At 35.8% G+C, this 21048-nt stretch overlaps 1 protein-coding gene across 7 annotated transcripts in view; it reads right to left on the minus strand.

The window, feature by feature from the left end:
- unc5ca (unc-5 netrin receptor Ca) overlaps positions 1-11567 on the minus strand; it is a 214184-nt gene extending 202617 nt beyond the window's left edge. For 2 of the 7 annotated variants that reach the window (XM_039685651.2, XM_089130608.1), the window contains exons 1-2: positions 11479-11564; positions 8461-8552 (exon numbers count right to left, since the gene is read on the minus strand). The gene's annotated coding sequence lies outside the window, so the exon portion shown is untranslated. Of the gene's footprint in view, positions 1-8460; positions 8553-11478 lie in introns of all 7 variants that reach the window. The other 5 variants (XM_089130606.1, XM_089130605.1, XM_089130607.1 and 2 more) reach the window with 5 other exon arrangements.
- Between the last annotated feature and the right edge of the window lie 9481 nt (positions 11568-21048).

Genomic DNA, 21048 nt, shown 5'->3' on the forward strand with positions numbered 1-21048 from the left:
ACAACAATAAAAAAACAATTAGCTCTGAGCTCCAGCGATTTGCGCTTAACGTTATAGAGGGCAATAAATTAATCAGATCAAAGAGAGGGTCATTTGCCTCAGGCTCCTTAGGCTTGAAACGCTGTAACGTTCAGCCTTCTCCTGCCTTGGTTGTCTGGACAGCTGCGTAAAACTCCCGCAGGGTCTAATTCAGGGGTGCGTTTCCCGAAAGCATCATTATCCAACTATGGTCGCAAGTTACGTCGTTACCAATAGAGTTCAATGGAGCAGCGCAGCAGCGGTGTAATTTCCTCCGTTTTATTTACATTTTTTCTTTCTTCAGCAGCATACCAGTCGTCAAAGTTGCCATATTCTCCATAAATGTTAAAAGAAATAGCACGAAGTCGCTCATTGTTGTATTAGGCTATAATATCTAACGTTAGATGATAGAGCATGTGACTGCCTGTTGCTATGGTTACTCACAGCCGTTGTAGGCAGCGCATTTATTTATTAATTTCGAATGGTAAACAGGCAGTTTCACCAGAACTACTTTACTAGGTGTCCTCTATCACTTTTTAACGGACACCCTGCAGCCAATCAGAATCGAGTATTCACCCAGACCATGGTATAAACATGATTTAATGACTCGTGAATGTAAGTACACACTGATGGCCTAAGACACGAAACGAGCGGTTTGTGTGAGAAAACGAACAGTTTTTATATAGTTTTTACCTCTTGTTAACAGCCGTCGAACTGATCTGAATCAGATGTCCAACTGAACCGAACTGAACCGTCTCCAGACGTTACACCGGAAGTGATCTACGTCTACGTCACACATTGTACGGAGATTTCGGAAGTTTTACCTTTCACTAAACATATATAGATATACGGGAAATCGCAATGGAAGACGATTTCGATATATCTAAATATGTTTAGTGAAAGGTAAAACTTCCGAAATCTCTGTGTAAACAATGCGTGACGTACATACGCACGCGATCACTTCCGGCGTCACGTTGGAGACGGTTCAGTTCGGTTGAGTTGGACATCTGATTCAGATCAGTTCGACGGCTGTTAACAAGAGGTAAAAACGATATAAATACTGTTCGTTTTCTCACACAAACCGCTCGTTTCGTGTCTTAGGCCATCAATGTGTACTTACATTCACGAGTCATTAAATCATGTTTAATTTGGACTTCTCTGTGCATGCTCTTTGAGGTGGTGACCATAGACCTCCATTATATGACTGACAGATACGAACGGTTTGACCTAAAAATATCAAAATTGAAAATACTTCGGAAACAAAGACACCTACATCTTGGATGCCCTTGAGGTAAGATAAAACATACCAAAAATGAATTTCAAAGTGAACTATCCCTTTAAAAAGAAGTTTAGAAGAATGTGCCGGAACAGCATTTAAGAGGTGGAGAAAGTTCTTCCACTTAAATGACAGATTATGAAAACAATGTGTTGATGTTCCCCAATGAATCACGCACAATAACATCAGGAACATTTATTAAGAAAGTATAGGTTTGCCTGAGGTGTGTTTTTGTTCCGTCTGCCTCTTTTACTCTGTGCTGAAGTTTCAGGTGAGCGTTCAGGGAAGCGTTTCGACTTGTGCTTGAGCTCATTTGTCATTCAGCAGGAAGCTTTCTGTGAGTTCGTAGCAGGGACAGGACGGTAATAGGGTTCTGATCTTCAGGGCATGGACAATAGAAACATTTAACAGCTCCACTGTTTCTCCCTCTCCCTCTCTGTTGGTGAGTAATTGGAAATGAGAATTACTGTCCAATCGGCTCTTGTGTGAAGAGAGCGAGTGCGTCTCCTGCTTTCTAATGAGAACGTGGTAGATCTCACCGACAGACAGCGAAGCCTCAATTAGTTTGTGTAGTCCCTTTTTCTCACTGCAACAGATGAAGAAATAATTTACGCGTGCACAAACTACACTAAATAATGGATGTGTACTGTAAAAAAAGATCATAATTTTAATGTAAAGACTATAAAATGCTACAGTACATCAAAAACCTAAAGGCATATGTCATTTTACAGTTAAATACTGTTAAATTTACAGTTTTTGGAGGTGAATTTTATAATACAGTGAAAATGTAAATTTCACATGAGTGAAACTTCACATGGTTTTTCATTGAAATTGAAGGTTTTTTTTTTTTTTTACCGGTTACATCTTATGTTGTTAAATGGATGTTTATTGAAATATATTAGTGTCATGTTATAACCGTCTCGTATTCTCAATGCAAAACAAAGTTATAAAGCGCAATAATGGGGGATTCCGCTTGTCTAATAGTTGTTCAAGAAGAAAAAAATGATGCCCAAATGAATAAACACCATATCTGTTTTTATATTCCCATGAAAAAGAACAATAATTGTCAACACCCAAACAGTAAGTACAAAAGAAAAACTACTAAGTGTAAATTGATGTGTGAAGCTTATCTGCTGGTATTGAGAATGAGGAGTCACGTGCCGATTTGGGCGGGGTCTGAGCCGGTCGGCCATGATGGTAGGAGACGCTATCGGTTACCAGCGGCAACGCCTTTAGAACCCACAGACCTGACTAAACATTCCAGAGCTCTTTAATTTCCGCGCATTTATTATTTTGGCAGGACAGAGACGGATCGAGAAAAAAGGAAGAGAGTAAAGCAATGCTAAAAGAAAAGGGACCTTACAGGAAAAAAAACTCACATGAAGTGCAAAACAGCTGTATTTGGAGAAGCAGCATCGATATATTTGTTCTTTTGCACTAATAACAGTATTATTATTTTATTATTATTACTTATGTTGTCCATGAAACTTATGTTGTCCAAATATATATGTAGCCTATATATTTCAGTTCTCAATAAATATTGTTAAAGGATTAGTTCACTTTTGAAAAAACTTTTGCTGATAATTTACTCACCCCCATGTCATCCAAGATGTCCATGTCTTTCTTTCCTCAGTCGAAAAGAAATTAAGGTTTTTGATGAAAACATTCCAGGATTTTTCTCCATATAATGGACTTCAATGGGAACCGGATGGTTCAAGGTCCAAAAGATAGTGTTAATAACAGTTTCAGATGCAGCTTCAAATGTCTTTAAACGATATCAGACGATGAATAAGGGTCTTATCATGCGAAACGATCGGTTATTTCAAAGCTTATTCCAAAAATGTAACTTTTCTAAGGACAAATGCTAGCCTTTCTCCATTCTGTGAGGCGCGTTTGTAACGTCACGTAATACGTAATTACATTCAAAAGGTCACGGGCGACGTAGCCGGAAGTACAGAATCAAAATCGTCCGACATCGTTGTTTTACCTTTTAATTCCTTTTTTGTAAACGGCGTTTGAGTTAGTTTTCACGTTCAACCTATGCGTTCAACTTGTAAACACTCTGACTCTGTACTTCTGGCTACGTCGCCCGTGACCTTTTGAACGTAATTACGTATTACGTGACGTTACAAACGCGCCTCACAGAATGGAGAAAGGCTAGCATTTGTCCTTAGAAAAGTTACATTTTTGGAATAAGCATTGAAATAACCGATCGTTTCGCATGATAAGACCCTTATTCATCATCTGGTGTCGTTTAAAGACATTTGAAGCTGCATCTGAAACTGTTATTAACACTATCTTTTGGACCTGAACCATCCGGTTCCCATTGAAGTCCATTATATGGAGAAAAATCCTGGAATGTTTTCATCAAAAACCTAAATTTCTTTTCGACTGAGGAAAGAAAGACAGACATCTTGGATGACATGGGGGTGAGTAAATTATCAGCAAAAGTTTTTTCAAAAGTCAACTACTCCTTTAAGCCACATCAAGTTTCCAACATTTATTTCAATGAAATAAAAAAGTAATGAACAAGGCACTCAAACAACACATTTGCATATGTTCGTTAAGGCACACCAAACAGTGAAAATCGTATACTAAAGGCTAAAGCAATCCAAGCAATACCAAGGAAAAAAAAAAAGCAAATAAAGCAAACCAAGCAAACCGGCGTCTCCTCGTCAGGTCAGAGACTCTCCCTGCTCTGTCCATTTCGGTAACCTAAAAAACTGTATTCCATTGTTCCTATGTTTTCCATATACATCGTGTGAGGTACTGGAGTAGTTTTTGACTTCCAGGCATGGTAAAATAGTGCGGTATTGCGAGAAACTCCTCTACTACCGAGCTAAAAACACACGTAAACAAAACTGTTTTGCTGTGGGAATCCAACCAACATGGCGGAAAGGGGAGGGGCTCTGTACAATGACACAGTCGGCAACGCGTCATAGTTGGGGGGCGTGGTCGGTGTGGGGGAAAGCAGCGCGACCATCCTATGTATTTGAATGACAAAAATGTCATATTGCGAGTCATTTATGCCTGCCGACCGGCAACGGTACATTGCAAAATTAACTGTAATAGGTTATGATTGCCCTTATTTAATTAAAAACTGGGTCAATGACCCAACCAAATGGCCGGAGGTGTCGTTTCCAGACTATTATATCTGGTTGAATCTTCAGGTAAGACATCGCGGAAGCTACCGGCAACACAAGCCTGTAACTCAATCAACTTGCGTATTTTTACTATAAGTCCATAAAACCATGTCACTTACCAATTGTACGTACGCTTCACTCCAAACTATTAATCCTTTTGTAAAACGGTGATCATTAGTAGTCGCTACGAAGTTGCAGAGGGACTTTGCTGACAGTTATCCGAATTCTCACAGACTGCAGTCTGATAACCTTCAGCTGATAACGCTAATAACATCCCTTATGAAAAACAACTAAAGGAATCTTGTAGTATTTTAGGACAAAATATTATAGTAACGTTAATCCTATAGGAATACTATAGTATTTTGGGACATAGCCTAGAAGTATAGAGGTATTAATGAACATCACAGAAGTATTATACACTACTATAGAATACTAATAGCCATAGGATTACTATAGTTCTTTTTCGTAAGGGATGTAACGTCAGACAAATCTGGCCCACTGCCTAATACGAGTTAAACATCTACTACTATATCACACGGACCTCTACTCACACAGTAATCTAATAAGATATGATTAATTTTGCCATTTTGTCCTCCTATCCGGTTCTGTATGTATGTAAGAAAGGCTGTAGAACTTCAATTTATAATTTGTTTGTTTATTGGTGGTACAGAAAACGACACCGCAACTCTTCGGCATGATTGTCCCATGTATTTCAATGAGCGCCGAGGCAATGTTTTCGCCCACGGGCTAAATTTACACCACGTGACAGGGCGTTCCCGGGGGCGTTCCCAGACCAACCGACTGTATCTATTCTCAATAGATCCTAAATCAATTTCCAAAGTAGAGGTAGTCCCTCAGTAGATTAATAATTCAACCATTTGCGATGATTTCACTCCCACCAATAACAATCCTCATTTGACTCTTCCATTTCAGGAGCAGTCATACATAAGCAAAAAGTTCCAAGCTTGCCTTACATCCCTCTGAGCTTTGAATCCATATTTAGGGTGTAACGGTACATGTATCGCATTGAACCGTTTCGGTTCGAGGCTTCCGGTTCGGTACGCATACAAACCGAACGATTGCTTGGACCATTTTTCTTGCCGGCAAAATTCGGGCCAACACAACGTTGCGCAACATCCAAATGGCAAGGGTAATGAAAGCAGAACGAAACTGCGCTACTCGTTATGTGCTTCACGGATCGTTTATCAGTTCGGACCAGCAACATCTGTGCAGCGCGAGCCGATCTCGATCAAGCAACACTGTTACTACACCGCGCTAAGAGAGTCCGTCTTCTTTACCGCTTCTCCGGTAAAGAAAACATTTGAATTCGCCACTGAGGTAATAACATCGCTGCGAGATCTAGTGAGATGCATTCACATTTCTCCGTTATTAACCGTAGATCTCTATTAGATCAAACAGCGCTGTCATGGAAACCAGGAGAAACATTGTGCCGTGAATGAACTAGTACTTTACGTCCACAGACCAGCAACATTCACCATGGATTTAATATAGTAACACTAACTGGAACCAGTTTGGCTGGAATGGTGAAATGCTTTCAAGTACTTCACACATCTTTTTCCAGCACTTCAAAATTCAAATATTATATAAATAAATATATATTTAAAAGTTATTTTTAATGTGATGACCAAAACATTATTTGTTCATCCTTCAAAGATGACCCCTATTTATAAACCTGAAAGTTTCAAGATCTAGGAAAACTCACACTTATTTAAACATATTTTTTCTTTAAACAAATAGGAAATTTCTCTGGCATTTCTTTCTTTTTGCTGTATCGAAAACGTACCGAACCGTGACTTTAAAACCGAGGTACGTACCGAACCGTGATTTTTGTGTACCGTTGCACCCCATACCATTGGCAACATGCCGTGTTAAAGTCATCAATAAAGAGTCCTTCTAAAATACATAGAAATAAACTGTATCAGACTTCTTAACAACAAACATCATCATTGAAGAATGCGTTTTATAAAGGGAAAAGAAACAAATCCTTACTTTAAGTTGAGCTTGAAATGTAACATTTCCCAACCAGGACATAGCACAAATATAGGTAAGCCATGCTTTCTACTGCTGCTGTTGTTCTGTTCACTTCCTCTACAAACCCACGTTTACTTAAGTAGCACATTTAGGAACCATAGCACCCCTAGCGGTGTGGAAGAAAAACTGCAGATAAAAAACACTTCGTAACAAGCTTTTCTGTTACAATGGGTCTCATTCATGAAACACGAGCAGAACGAATTTGTGTGTAAATCGTGTGTAAAGTGGTTCTGGCGTAAATTTTCGGATTCATTAAAATGTTCGTATTTTCCAAATGTTAGTTGGTACGCAAGAAATCTACACCTGCTCCCAGCCACGCGTAAACATCCGAACATTTTGCTCATTAATAAGGCTGCATTTTAATTCACCGATGGGTATATTTAAACAGCATTTTGAAGAAAAAAAAATGTTATATGGTAATTACATACAGTTTTTCTTTTTATTTTTATTATGAGAGCCAGTAATCGATGGCGGTCCTTCTCCAGTTTGAATATGATTTTTCCGAAGTGAACTAATTCGTTTTTTGCTGTCAAGCTCAATGTCGAACCATTTTCTTCTCACTTCTGGGACTGTTCGATTAACAGATGAAACTCAATTAACTGCATCTGTAATGCTGCTTCCTTTTTTAGGACCTGATAGGCCACTAGTACGCTTGAAAATAAAATGTGCCGTTTTGAATGAACTTCTGATAATTAAATTTCAATTTCAGCATCCGAGAAATCTTTCTTTTTCATTCACATTCATGTTATTATATGCCTATATATAGATGTCAGTCGGATATAATGGGCCTGATTTATGCTAATTGAGAATGAACGTGCACACGCATCCCATTTACGACTGGTTTGAATTCATTAACACACACACATTTCACTATCACATCTGACGTTTACGAAGTATTTGTGAATCAGGAGAAGAGTTTTCGGGAAGGTCTCTTTAAAGCATATTTACGGATGTTTCATGAATGAGACCCATTGTGTGCAGAGGTATAAAGAGTACCTGGTAAAGTAAAGGTACAGATACCGTACAGCAAACAATGACTCCATTACAAGTTACAATTCACCAATTCCAATACGACTTATACTGTCCTAATATTTGATTTTAATAAGGATAGTTCTCCCAAAAAGTAAAAGTCAATGGGGCCTGCCAACTGTTTGATCAGCAACAAACTTCAAAATATCTTCAGATTTGGAACAACTTGCTAGCATTCGTGTAAAGTAGCATTGTTGAGGTGAGTAAGGGCAAAACACACAAGATTTACTGTACCTCAATGCCCGATATCATAGATGGCGTTATCAGTTTTTTTGTTTGTTTGTTTTTTAACAGTAAAATCCACGGTTGTGATTGAGATATGCTGTTCGAAGATGGAGCCGTTCACTTCCGTTATACATTCATTCTGTGGTCACATACTGATATATTCCCTCAGCCAACGCACTGGGAATGTTTTTAGCTCATAACGAGGAAAGAAGAGCGATCACAGAAGTGTCAATGCACCCAACTTCTGGAGTTAAGTGCCTTGCCGAAGGGCACAATAGCGGAGGAGCACAGAAAGCGTGAGAACTCGGGAACAAACCGCTAAATCAAGCCCTTCCGGGTTCCCAACTGGGATTTGAAGAAGCAATCCTCCAACTACCAGAGATCTCTGCTTGCCCCGGCCACTGGCGACAAAACGCTTCACAGAGATTACACATTTTATGTCCTGTTTTTTATTCTCCACTTGCTTTGACCTCCAAAGTAAGCCGGCTGTTTTTAATCGAAGTGGAGGAGTTGCTGTTGTTTTTGTGCTTCCCTGCAGTAAAAAGCTTTTGCTATAAAACTTTTTTATCTCAAACAACCTTCCAGGCTAACCTTCTGGCTTCCGAATCTGATTGGCTCTCATAATATGGCCTCAACTTTAATTGGCCGATTGTCCTATGGAATCTGAGCTCTGATTGGCCAAACCTCTAATTAGTCCATAATCATTTGGGAACTGACCTGAATTCACAGTCTGAGGTCACGCTGTTGTTGTTTTATCCATGTGATGTCCAATCCAGTCCAGAGAGTCAGCGAGGATCCGGGAAAAAATCCTGGAAAACAGAGATGGAAGCATTTCAGTCTATTTCAATTGTGTTTCATGTTTGTCCTAATCCGGGCTTTTGGATTAACTAATTAACCAAATCTCTCTGAAATCCATTCATATCAATAACTATTAAAATATAAAGTTACTGCAGAAAAGAACAAAAAAAATACAAAGATTTTTTTTTTTCCTTTTTTCAAATTTTTATCAGTTATGAAAAATATTTTTTATTTAATAATATAATAGTATTCATAATAAATAATTTAATAAGTTTACTTGCACGTAAAAATATGCTGTCCACAATGATAAATATGATGTTTCTGCAGTAATCCTATCAAATATAAATAATATTTAAAACATTTGTAAAAATTTAATAATTATTAATTAGGGCTGTGCAAAGATTAATTTTGATTAATAGCATCCAAAATAATTAGCATAATTATTTTGTATATATAAATACGTATGCATGCATGTATTATATTTTTATATTATAACTAATAACACATTTTCTTAAATATATACATGCATGTGTGTGTATTTACATATGTGTGTGTGTGTGTGTGCTGTGTATAATTATTTTGTATATGTAAATACACACATATGCATGTATATATTTAAGAAAATGTGTTATTAGTTATAATATAAAAATAAAATACAAGATTCATACGTATTTATATATACAAAATAATTATGCACAGCACACACACATATATTATGTAAACACAAACTTTTATTTTGGATGCAATTAATCGCAATTAATATTTCCACAGCCCTATCATCAATATAAAAAATTGTTATTTATTTAAAAACCAAGTATTAAATTGTTTACATTAAAGTATTACAGTATTATATATATTTTAGATCTTTACCAACCAGGCAACTGTTCAGTTTCTAGTTTGTATAGTATATTTATAATTTATATTATATATATATATATATATATATATATATATTAAGAGTAATACATAAAAAAAATGTGTAATATAATATATTTATTTGAATTAGATTTTAATTAGGGCTGTCAAACGATTAATCGCGATTAATCGCATCCAAAATAAAAGTTTGTGTTACATACATAATATATGTATGTGTATAATTATTTTATATATATAAATACACACACATGCTTGTATATATTTAAGAAATATTTTCACGTATGTACTGTATATGGATTTATATATAATTTATATTACATATAAATATTTTATATATAAATAATATTTTTTTTCTTAAATATACATGCATGTGTGTGTATTTATATATATATATACAAAATAATTACACACACACATATATTATGTAAACACAAACTTTTATTTTGGATGCGATTAATTGTTTGGCAGCCCTAATTTTAATTATAAATGGCTGAGTTGCATTTATATCTTTAGTATATCTTATCCAAACCACTCTTACACAATCAGTACTGTGACTATTACGAGAGTGTGTGTATGTGTGTGTGTGTAGGAAGTTGCTTTAGTCATCATCACTTAATCAGAAACTACTTCAGACGTTGAGAGCGAGACGAGGAAACAAGAAAGGACAAATAAAATCAATTGTGCTGCCCTCCCTCTGTGGCTCCGTCTCTCAACACACACTGCAGCATTCATCATTCAGCACACATCACTATACATATGTGTGTGTTTGCAGTCAAGAAGTTCAAGGCCCCAGGCAGATGTGGCAGGAATTATGGGTGTGAATATGCATTATTTAGTGTATTTGGTCATTTGTCTGTTGCATCGATGTGTTTTTGAAAGCTGTATACAATCAGACAGCGGGGGTGCAACATGTTTGCATTTTCCAGATGTTTCATTAACTCTCTTATTAGTGCTAAATCACCACAGCTGTTCAATTACTCTCAGATAAACAGTGAACGGTGAGAGATATTGTCTGTTGTTACTCTACATATGCTTTTAGATTCAAAAACTTTTCATGCAGGAAACTTCGCACTGGAATCAACATCATACATCACACATGGCACTTAAATGGGAAAATTAATTTTTTACTCTACAGATCTGGAACACCTTGAGGAATAATTAAGCAAACAGCACTTTATATGAACATTGGCATTAAAGCTGCATGGCGACATGTTGCAATAATAGGGAATGTTTCATGGTTGTTGGTGCCAGACGGGCTGGTCTGAGTGTTTCAGAAACTGCTGATCGACTGGGATTTTCACACACACACACACACAACCATCTCTAGGGTTTACAGAGAATGCCAATGTGAAACGGTTGGCGATGTTGGCATGTCCACCAACACGACACAGGTGAGAAAATGAGTGGTGATGATGCAATGCAGCAACTGCCAATTGACCTATTGTTAAGCCACGCCCTCAAATGCGATGAGCCAATCACAGTGCACAGCTAACCCAATACACTCAGACATTCTCTGCTTCCACGTCCATTGAAATGCATTGCAGTTAGTCAGTTTTCATTCGTTTTTTCTTGTCATTGTAAGTTTAAAATGGTCAAACGGTGTGTATTTTTTTTACCCTTTCCCAAGCCACATCTCAACCACGATAAGTGTCTGCTCTGGATTAAGTTAGACCACAACACCAACTAAAAGTGCATAAATTAAACAAGGATGGCTACATCTGTTCTAAGTTAAGTCAACAACGCATTTGAACGTTATCTTTAAAATCTAACGTAACGTGCTAACGTTAGCTTAGCATTAGAAAACGTTAACGTTAGCTTCTAGCTGCGTTGTAAGCTTCATTAACGTATCTGTAAATAACCGAGATAACAAATGTTAACAATGTTGTGCTGAATGATTGATGTAAATACTGTAGGCGACGATATGCGGTTTATCAAGTTTACACTGTGACCTGTAACATCTTTTCATCGACCTTCTCAACAATAAAATGATTAATATAACCCTCCAATGCACAGTTAGGTGACTTCGAGATGATATATAATCTTTCTGTCTCCAAAAATCACCTGTGAAATGTCTCCTACTGTGACAGCTGCCGTAGTCCCCGAATGTTGACTGTTTCCGAGTGAGTGGAGGGGGCGTGGCTTAGCCATACGTCAATTGGAGTGAAGACACTGAAGATCATGTGACCCGCCTCCTGTAAGACGCTGAAGTTGGGAGACGCAAAGTGAAGAGAAGATTTGACTATTTTAAGTGACTAAATTCATTATACTTACAGTATATATTATCATTTTACCGGAAAGCAGATCTGGAGCATCTCAAGGTCATATTCATCCAGCCCACCTTCACTTTCTTCCAAGAGATGTGCTGGTGTGTGAAGTGAACAACTTCCACCTGTGTGATGCAAGACGACTCCAACTGAGAAACAACAGCAGCATCTGATTAATGAACAGAACAGCAGCTGCTTCTCGAGGATATAATTGGTCGATAAAAAGCTGTTTCTCAAAGAAAGTGACAGACAGACTTTGAACCGTCACCTCTTTGTATTTTACTTTTAAATTTGTTTTGCTTTGTCTGTTATTGTGGAAGTACTTGATTCTTGTTCACATCTTGTGGTTGTTCTCTAATCCACCGTGAGCAAGTCCAGCAAGTGTCTAGTTAGTTAGTGGAATCAGAACTGTTATATTTATTAGAAGTTATCATAACAGTCAGACAAAATCATGGTAGAAATGAACACCACCAGGAACTTGATAACAGTACGGTAATTAATAAGTCACGGTGGGTTAGGTAACAAAGAGATGTGATTTCAGAATCAAACATTCAGAACTGAAGAATCGATTCATGTGAATTTGAACTGAATTGACAAACAGGAAGTACAATTGAATTGAATTGAAATGACAAGAAGAATATTTTAAGTAAATTGCTGTTAAAAAAATAACACGGGTACAGTAATGCATTTTGGGAAATCCCCAAAAATAAAAGGAAAAAAGGGAAAATAAAAACGCAATTAATTTAGTACAATAAAAATATAATAATATTTGTATTATATAAATAAAACAAAAATGTAATTTCAATAAATATTAATATAAATTATATATACACATTTAATAATGTATATAATGTACATTGTTATGAAAAAATTAAATACAAAATGAAAAATGTGTATATATATAAAAATGATTATTAATATGATTATTTATAATATAATATATTTATTATATATAAACGTAATCATTTACATAGATTTGTATTATATATCAACATAATTTATCTATCTATTTTAACATATAATCTATCTATCTATTTATATATAAAACAAAAATATTATATGAATTAATATTCATATACATTATATATAAACATTTAATAATTTACTGTATGTACATAATTATTAAAAAATTAAATAAAAAATAAAAAATGTGTGTGTGTGTATATATATATATACAAGCGAATATTAATAAATATGGTACTCATATATATTATATATAAACATGTCATTTATATTATATATCAACAGAATTATTTATTATTACTCATATCGTTCTATCTACCTATAGAACGAATGTTACATGGATGGATGGATGGATGGATGGATGGATGGATGGATGGATGGATGGATGGATGGATGGATAGATGGGTGGGTGGATGGATGGATGGATGGGTGGATGGATGGGTGGATGGATTGATGGATGGATGGATAGATGGATGGGTGGATGGATGGGTGGGTGGGTGGGTGGATGGATGGATGGATGGATGGATAGATGGATGGATAGATGGATGGGTGGGTGGGTGGGTGGATGGATGGATGGATGGATGGGTGGATGGATGGATGGGTGGATGGGTGGATGGATGGATAGGAGTTGGAATGGAATTTAAAGACATTTTAAAATGAATGGCGAGAAACAGTTTGTCATTAGTTGTTAAAAAAACTGACAACAACCACTGAAACCTCAACAACTGCAGACATTACAATCCTCCAGACATCGGTGAGCTCTTCTCCTTCCCCGCTGTGGTGCAGACTTTCAAAGATGAGCTAAAGAAAGAAAGACAAAACCGCATGCAGCATTAGGAAAGCCAAGGCTCATAAGTGCCATTAAACAAAGACGAGAGCATAATCTATTATTCATCCATAACACTGAGAGTGAATTACATATTCTGAAGCCAGAGGTCTTAATGTACAGTAGATTAATCTAAAGTACGTTAGTCATGTTTTCTATTAGTCCGTATCGAAGCCTCATTAATAAAGGAGAGATCATCTCTCTCTTCCTCTTCTGCTCCTTCAATAATTAAAAGAATATCCTTCACTCTTCATTCACATCTGTGTGGTGACAGATATTAATTAAGAAAAACTGGGCATTAGTGCATAATTAATCTCTCATACACACACACACACACACACAATTGTATGCCTGTAACTCTTTAAAATAAAGCTTCTCTAATGGTGCTTTGCAGCACTTTAGGTTCAGTAAAGAAACCTCATCTGATCCAGAAGGTTACAAGGTTAAGAGTGTGTGTTTTTTCTCATTGTGTTCTTCTCTGAACTCAGCTTTGATCGCAGTGTGTATTTAAATCCACTCGCATACAGTATGTCCAGAGGGTAACTAGTGTCTCATAAACACTTTCACAAAGTTAAGAAATATTATAGTTGGGCTGTTTAGATTGAGTGAATCTTGATTAGAAACACAGATGCGGGCTTTACAGTACAAGAGCTTTTTTGTGAATACAGTCAAGCCTGCTAGTCATGATGTGCAACAATTCACATTAAAAAAACAAGCGACTTCAGAAGACTTGTAAGTACTGCGAGATCATGTGTCAGACTACTACTGTGGGGCTTTTTGCAAATTTTGCAGCAGATCGCATTTACTTTCACTGTATGGAAGAGACCAGCAAAGGTGAGGGTGAATAAATTATGGTACAATTTTCTTTTTTGGGCGAAAAATTATGTGTGTGTGTGTGTGTGTGTGTGTGTTAGCAAACACACTTCTCGCTTATACTCTACCATTCAAAAGTCTGAGGTAAGATTTTTCTTTTGTTTAAAGAAATTAACACTTTTATGTATTTAATTGATCAAAAGTGACAGTAAAGACATTTATAATGTTACAAGAGATTTCTATTTCAATGAAATACTGTTATTTAGAACTTTGAAAAGATTAAGCTTCACAACTGTTTTTACGGAAGCCCTGAACCACAAGGTGAGGAAAAAAAAAGAAAACGTATCTCGTTATTCCGACTTAGTCGTTATAACAGCATAATATCTCGTTATAACGACTTAAGTCATTATTTCGACAAAATATCTTGTTATTTCGACTTAAGTCGTTATAACAACATATCTTGTTATAACGACATATCTCGTTATCGTTATAACAACATATCTTGTTATAACGACATATCTCGTTATAACGACTTAATATCTTGTTATTTTGACATAATATCTCGTTATTACGACATAATATATCGTTATTATGACATAATATCTCGTTATTTCGACTTAAGTCGTTATAACGACATAATATCTCTTTATAAAGAAAATATCTCGTTATTTAAACTTAAGTCGAAATAACGAGATATTATGTCGACGTAGCGACTTATTAAGTTGAAATAACGAGATATTATTCTTATGTCGTAATAATGAGATACGTTAGAAATAACGACTTAAGTCGAAATAACGAGATATTATGTCAAAATAGCGACTTAAGTCGTTATTTCTAACGTATCTCATTATTACGACATAAGAAGTCGTTATTACGACATAATATCTCGTTATTTCAACTTAATAAGTCACTATGTCGACATAATATCTCGGTATTACGACATAAGTCGTTATTACGACATAATATCTCATTATTTAGACTTAATAAGTCGTTATTACTACATAATATCTCGTTATTTCAACTTAATGATTCGCTATTTCGACATAATATCTCGGAATTACGACATAAGTCGTTATTATGACGTAACATCTCGTTATTTACACTTAATAAGTCGTTATTACGACATAAGTCGTTATTACGACATAATATCTCGTTATTTTAACATAAGTTGTTATTACGACATAAGTCGTTATATTTCAACATAAATATCTCGTTATTTCAACATAATATCTCGTTATTTCAACATAATATCTCGTTATTTCAACATAATATCTCGTTATTTCAACATAATATCTCGTTATTTCAACATAATATCTTGTTATTTTGACATAAGTGGTTATTTAGACATAAATATCCCGTTATTTCGACATAATAAGGGGCGCATTCTAATATGCATTAAGCTACATTTAGCGTTCTCATTATGAGTTTCTACGGGAGGAAAATGCTTAACGTCAAATGAAACGCTTTGCGTTTATATTCTGGACTTATCTGGTTTTTGTAGTATACTTTATTATGAGTTTTTTTGAACATTGATTAAAAACAGAAATTTTTCTTTCTGAAGGATCATGTGACCCTGAAAATTGGAGTAATGATGTTGAAAATTCAGTTTTGCCATCACAGGATTAAATGATGTTTGAAAATATTCAAACAGTGCTTGTTTTACTTTATTTTTGATCAAATAAATGCAGCCTTGTTGAGCATAAGATACTTCTTTCGAAAATCTTACTGACCCCAAACGTCTGAACAGAAGTGAATAAAACATATTTGAGAAAATCATATTTCACATATTCCACATAGATTTATTCATCACTGGTGATTTATTGATTAATTGTGCGTTTCATGTCTCTCATCAACTGCCAGATTTGGAGATGCAGTTTCATACGGCTGGATCTGAGTGACGCTCAGACACACACGTTCCTCATACGCAGTGAGGCTGACAGCACAGTGTGTCACTGCAGACTAAAGCTAGTAATACACTATTACACAACACAGTCGTGAGTAAAAGCTAATGCAAACTCTCTCCGGTTCCTAATGATGTGAGTCTTGGGGTAGTTAAAGGTGAGGACATGAAGTCATAATTACTGTTAATTTCTCTGATTAATGTTTTGAAATCATCACAGATCCACAGCGTTAGACTCTTCTGGAAATCAATCAATAAATGGCTGACTTATACTAAATTTAACATTAAATTATACTTGCAAATTCTATCATTATTTACTCACCCTGTATGACTTTGCTGGTAATTTTTGGAGCTCGACAGCCCGAGGTTGTTACTCTCGTTGCTTGGAAAGTTGCTCCTATAAAGAGGAAAGAAAATCATACAGGATTAAAACAACATGAATAACTGTGTAGATATCATATAAAACAAGATGTTTCTTGCTTTTTTGAAATAAGTGATTTTGACAAACTGTGTAGACATACTCTCATCTTACCCTGGTTCCCTGAGACAGGGAAGGAGCATGGAAAAGCAGGTCATGGACTGCCATCTGCCAATGATTATTGGCGTTTGTTTACACGTGCCTCAGACACCTGATGGCGTTCCCCATGGAGTCAATACCAAGACGCAGCGTCGAAGTTGCACTTTGAATGGGAACTGAACATATAAAAATAAAAGCTAATTCAAAATATTAATAAATACTACACTGTAAACAAGATTTGTTATCACAACATAATTGTCAAATCAACTTTATAATAATTTATTTAGTTGAGATAACTTATTATTTTGAGTTTCTGATGGTTAAATTAATCTCTTTCATTGTATTAACTCACTTTTTCCAGTTCAATCAACTTAAAATTTTAAGGCAACCCAGGTTACTTACTTTAAGTTAAACCAACAAAAAAAAATTACAGTGTAGTAATCACAACATTTTTTCTTTTTTCAAATCAACTTAAATAATTTATTTAGTTCATATAACATAAAATTTTGAGTTTCTGATGGTTAAATTAATCTCCTTCTTTGTATTAACTCACTTTTTCCAGTTCAATCAACTTAATTTTAAGGCAACCCAGGTTACTTACTTTTTTAAGTTAAACCAACAATATTTTTTTACAGAGTACTAGAATAGCATAGAAATAGTAAAATAACAGCCAGTCAAGAAAAACTAAATTGAAAAACCTTTATTAGTGGACCTTTTGAAAAGAAAAAAAACCCTTAAATGCTACAAAAGTGTAAAATACGGTGTTTTTAATTAATCCAGAGCAACTGGAATGGCAAACGGGTTTGTAGTTATGTTTAATGTGGCAAGACGGATCATAGATCATTTGACATCTGGTTTATTAGATTAACAACTGTTCCAGCTGTCACACATTACAGCCCGTTTCCGTGCGCAATCACAATCATTACAGACACACACACAACAGGATGGTGCATGTAATGCAGTGCAGAACACAAACCATATAACACAACACAACAGAGAATCTCCAAAAAGCCAGCAGCAAAGCATCTGAGCACCCCACAGCAACCCGGTCTCATCCCAAATCGTCATATAACTGACGTTTTGGGACGTCTTTTGACCATACGTCAATATTCGCCTTTTTAGGGCCCCCTTAAACGTCGGTAGATGAGGTTATGGGATCCTAACTCTACCCCATACCTAAACTTAACCCTAAACCTAACCCGTCACCTAACTGACGTTAAAGGTAAAGCGTCAGTTGTATGACGGCCCGGGATCGCCATCTACCGACGTTTAAGGGGGCCCTAAAAAGGCGGATATTGACGTATGGTCAAAAGACGTCCCAAAACGTCAGTTATATGACGATTTGGGATGAGACTGTGTTACCCACAGAGCCTGAAGCCCGAGCCCAGGAGGACACCGGAGGCTCTTCAGCATCACAGCACCCGCAGGCATTCAACATCAACCCATGTAGAGCGGGTGAGGGTTAGGAGAGTCACGAACGCGCATCACAGAACAGAGCAAGGCGACCATTTGAGCTTTTTTCTTTTTTATGACCAATCGTTTCGCTTGATAAGACCCTTATTCATCGTCCGGGGTCGTTTAAAGCCCTTTGAGCAGTTTGCAGTTTGCACTGAAACTCTCATTTGGACCTTGAAACGTTTGGTTCCCATTAATCCCTTACGAAAAAGAAGTTTATTCAAGTGTGCCATTAGTATACTTCTTTTAAACTAAAAATAAAAAAGTATACTTTAAGTTTATTTTTCCTGTACTTCTCAGAAATATACTTCAAATTACACTACTTGACTTATACTGAGAGAAAAGCAAGTATATTTGTCCTGTTCTTGTACTCAATCTTTTGATCCAGAAATACTTAAAAGTATAATTAAGTATTCAAAGTATACTTGTATAAGTATTACAGTACAAAAGTAAACTACTAGTATACCCATAAATTCACTTGCAGTACACATGAGATACATAATTATGAACTAGTTGTGCACTTACTGTTACACTTAAACATATACTTTTATGTACTAAAAGTGGGCCAATTTAGTCCCAAGCGGTATTAAAATAGTACACTTACAAGTTTACTACTAGTAAATAGTGAGATTAGTATACTTACTACATAATGTATACTTAAAAATGTACTTGAACATTACTTAAGTATACTACATAAAATGAACTTGAAATATACTTCTTTTTCGTAAGGGAAAGTCCATTATATGGAGAAAAATCCTGGAATGTTTTCATCAAAAACCTTAATTTCTTTTCGACTGAAGAAAGAAAGACATGGACATCTTGGATGACATGGGGGTGAGTAAATTATCAGCAAAAGTTTTTTTTTTTAAAGTGAACTACTCCTTTAAACTGCATTATTATTCGTATCAGTGAACTTTTAGCCTCACATTTCTCAGTTGCAATGGGATGACTCATTAATTACTTCAAAACTAAAAATACTGCACTAAGCTGGCGTCTTGTGATTTGGGACGCACTAATCCTAATCTCAAATAAACATTATGGGATGGAGAGTGTATCAATCGGGGAATGTTGTTTAATTAGTTTGATTTAATTTAATAAATAGCTTAGCAATAGCTGCAAACTTGTGCCTGCAGTAACATCTGCAGTTATAAAAATTAACGGCATTATAAAAAGAGAACACTTAATAATGTGCACCATCTCCTGTTTAGAAAACCTTCTCCCTTCATTAGGTTTTAGTTTGTGTCATCAGTCAGCAATTAACATGGCAACCTCTAGAAAATATAGAGTTCACTCCTCACCCGTATAAAATAAAGAGGCATTTTAACATAAAACCAATAAAACAACCATTAAAGGGATTTTGCACAGCCATAATCATAATTTAAGGCCCATTCACACCAAGGATAATGATAATAACATAGTTGTAAATATAAAAGAATAGCAGAGTTCACACCACAACTATAATAATAATGGCAAGGAACGATACCAATTTTTTCTAGCTGATGACCGCTAAAACATTGAGAGCCAATCAGAATCCATCCTGCTTTAAATAGCTTAAGTCCGGATGTGCACATAATACACAGAACAACATTATGCATTGGTGTGGACACTAATATAGTTATCGTTCACTCTCAGAAAAAAGGTACAAAAGCCGTCACTAGGGGTGTACCTTTTCAAAAGTGAAAACTTTTGTCCATTTTAGGTACTAATATGTATATTTTAGGTGCTAATATGGACATTTTAGGTACTATTATATACTTTTTAGGTGCTAATATGGACATTTTAGGAGCTAATATGTACATCTTAGGTGCTAATATGGACATTTTAGGTGCTATTATGTACATTTTAGGTGCTAATATGGACATTTTAGGTGCTATTATGTACATTTTAGGTGCTAATATGAACATTTTAGGTGCTATTATGTATATTTCAGGTGCTAATATGTACATTTTAGGTGCCAATATGGACATTTAGGTGCTATTATGTATGCATTTTAGGTGCTATTATGTACATTTTAGGTACCAATATGCACCCTTTAGGTACTTTTGAAAAGGTACAGCCCCAGTGACAGCTTTTGTACCTTTTTCTCTGAACAGACCTTTACTCGCCCTCATGTTGTTCCAAACCTGCATGACTTTCTTTCTATTCCAAAGGAGAAGTTTACAAGAATGACTAAGTTGCTCTTATTAATACAGTAAATATGGATGGATCGAGCTCTAAAGAGTCCAGTTGCGACTCACTGAAAACGTTCCTTGCTGTCATTGTTTGACATCTGACATTATGTCACAACACGTGGGAATCAATGACATATGAGCTCAGTTCATGTGACGGACTCAACATCTGCTCTGACACCTAGAGTTTCAGCCTGGTTTCTCCCCAGGTTTTTTTTTTTCTCCATTTCGGTCACCGATGGAGTTGGGTCCCTCGCAACTGTCGCCCTTGCTTAGTTGGGGACACTTAATATTCAGCAATATTGTTGATTTTACTGCACTGACACTATTAGATGAGAACTGAACTGAGCTGAATTGAACTGGACTCTAAAATGATTTTGACTGCATGTCCATTTACAATTCTGTCAAGTTGCTTTATTGTTTACATTTAATGAAATCTAATTTAAAATATGAACAAAATAGTATATCAATGCTACAAAATATATCTGCACTGAGTTCCTGGTCCTCTGAACAACAGGCTATTGACTTGTTGACATAAATATGTTTAGATTCAGATCCTAGAGTTCAAATAAGCATAAGTGAGGGATTCAGAGAAACATGAAAAGTCAGGAAGAACGACAAAAACATCAGTAGGAGTCAGAGAGCAAGGGTCGCTGGAGTGAACAAGTTAAATGTTTCTGTTTGTCAACTCAATTATACACTCACCTAAAGGATTATTATGAACA

The sequence above is a fragment of the Pimephales promelas genome, chromosome 4 (assembly GCF_988280905.1).
Source record: "Pimephales promelas chromosome 4, fPimPro1.hap1.1, whole genome shotgun sequence".
Classification (NCBI taxonomy): Eukaryota; Metazoa; Chordata; class Actinopteri; order Cypriniformes; family Leuciscidae; genus Pimephales; species Pimephales promelas.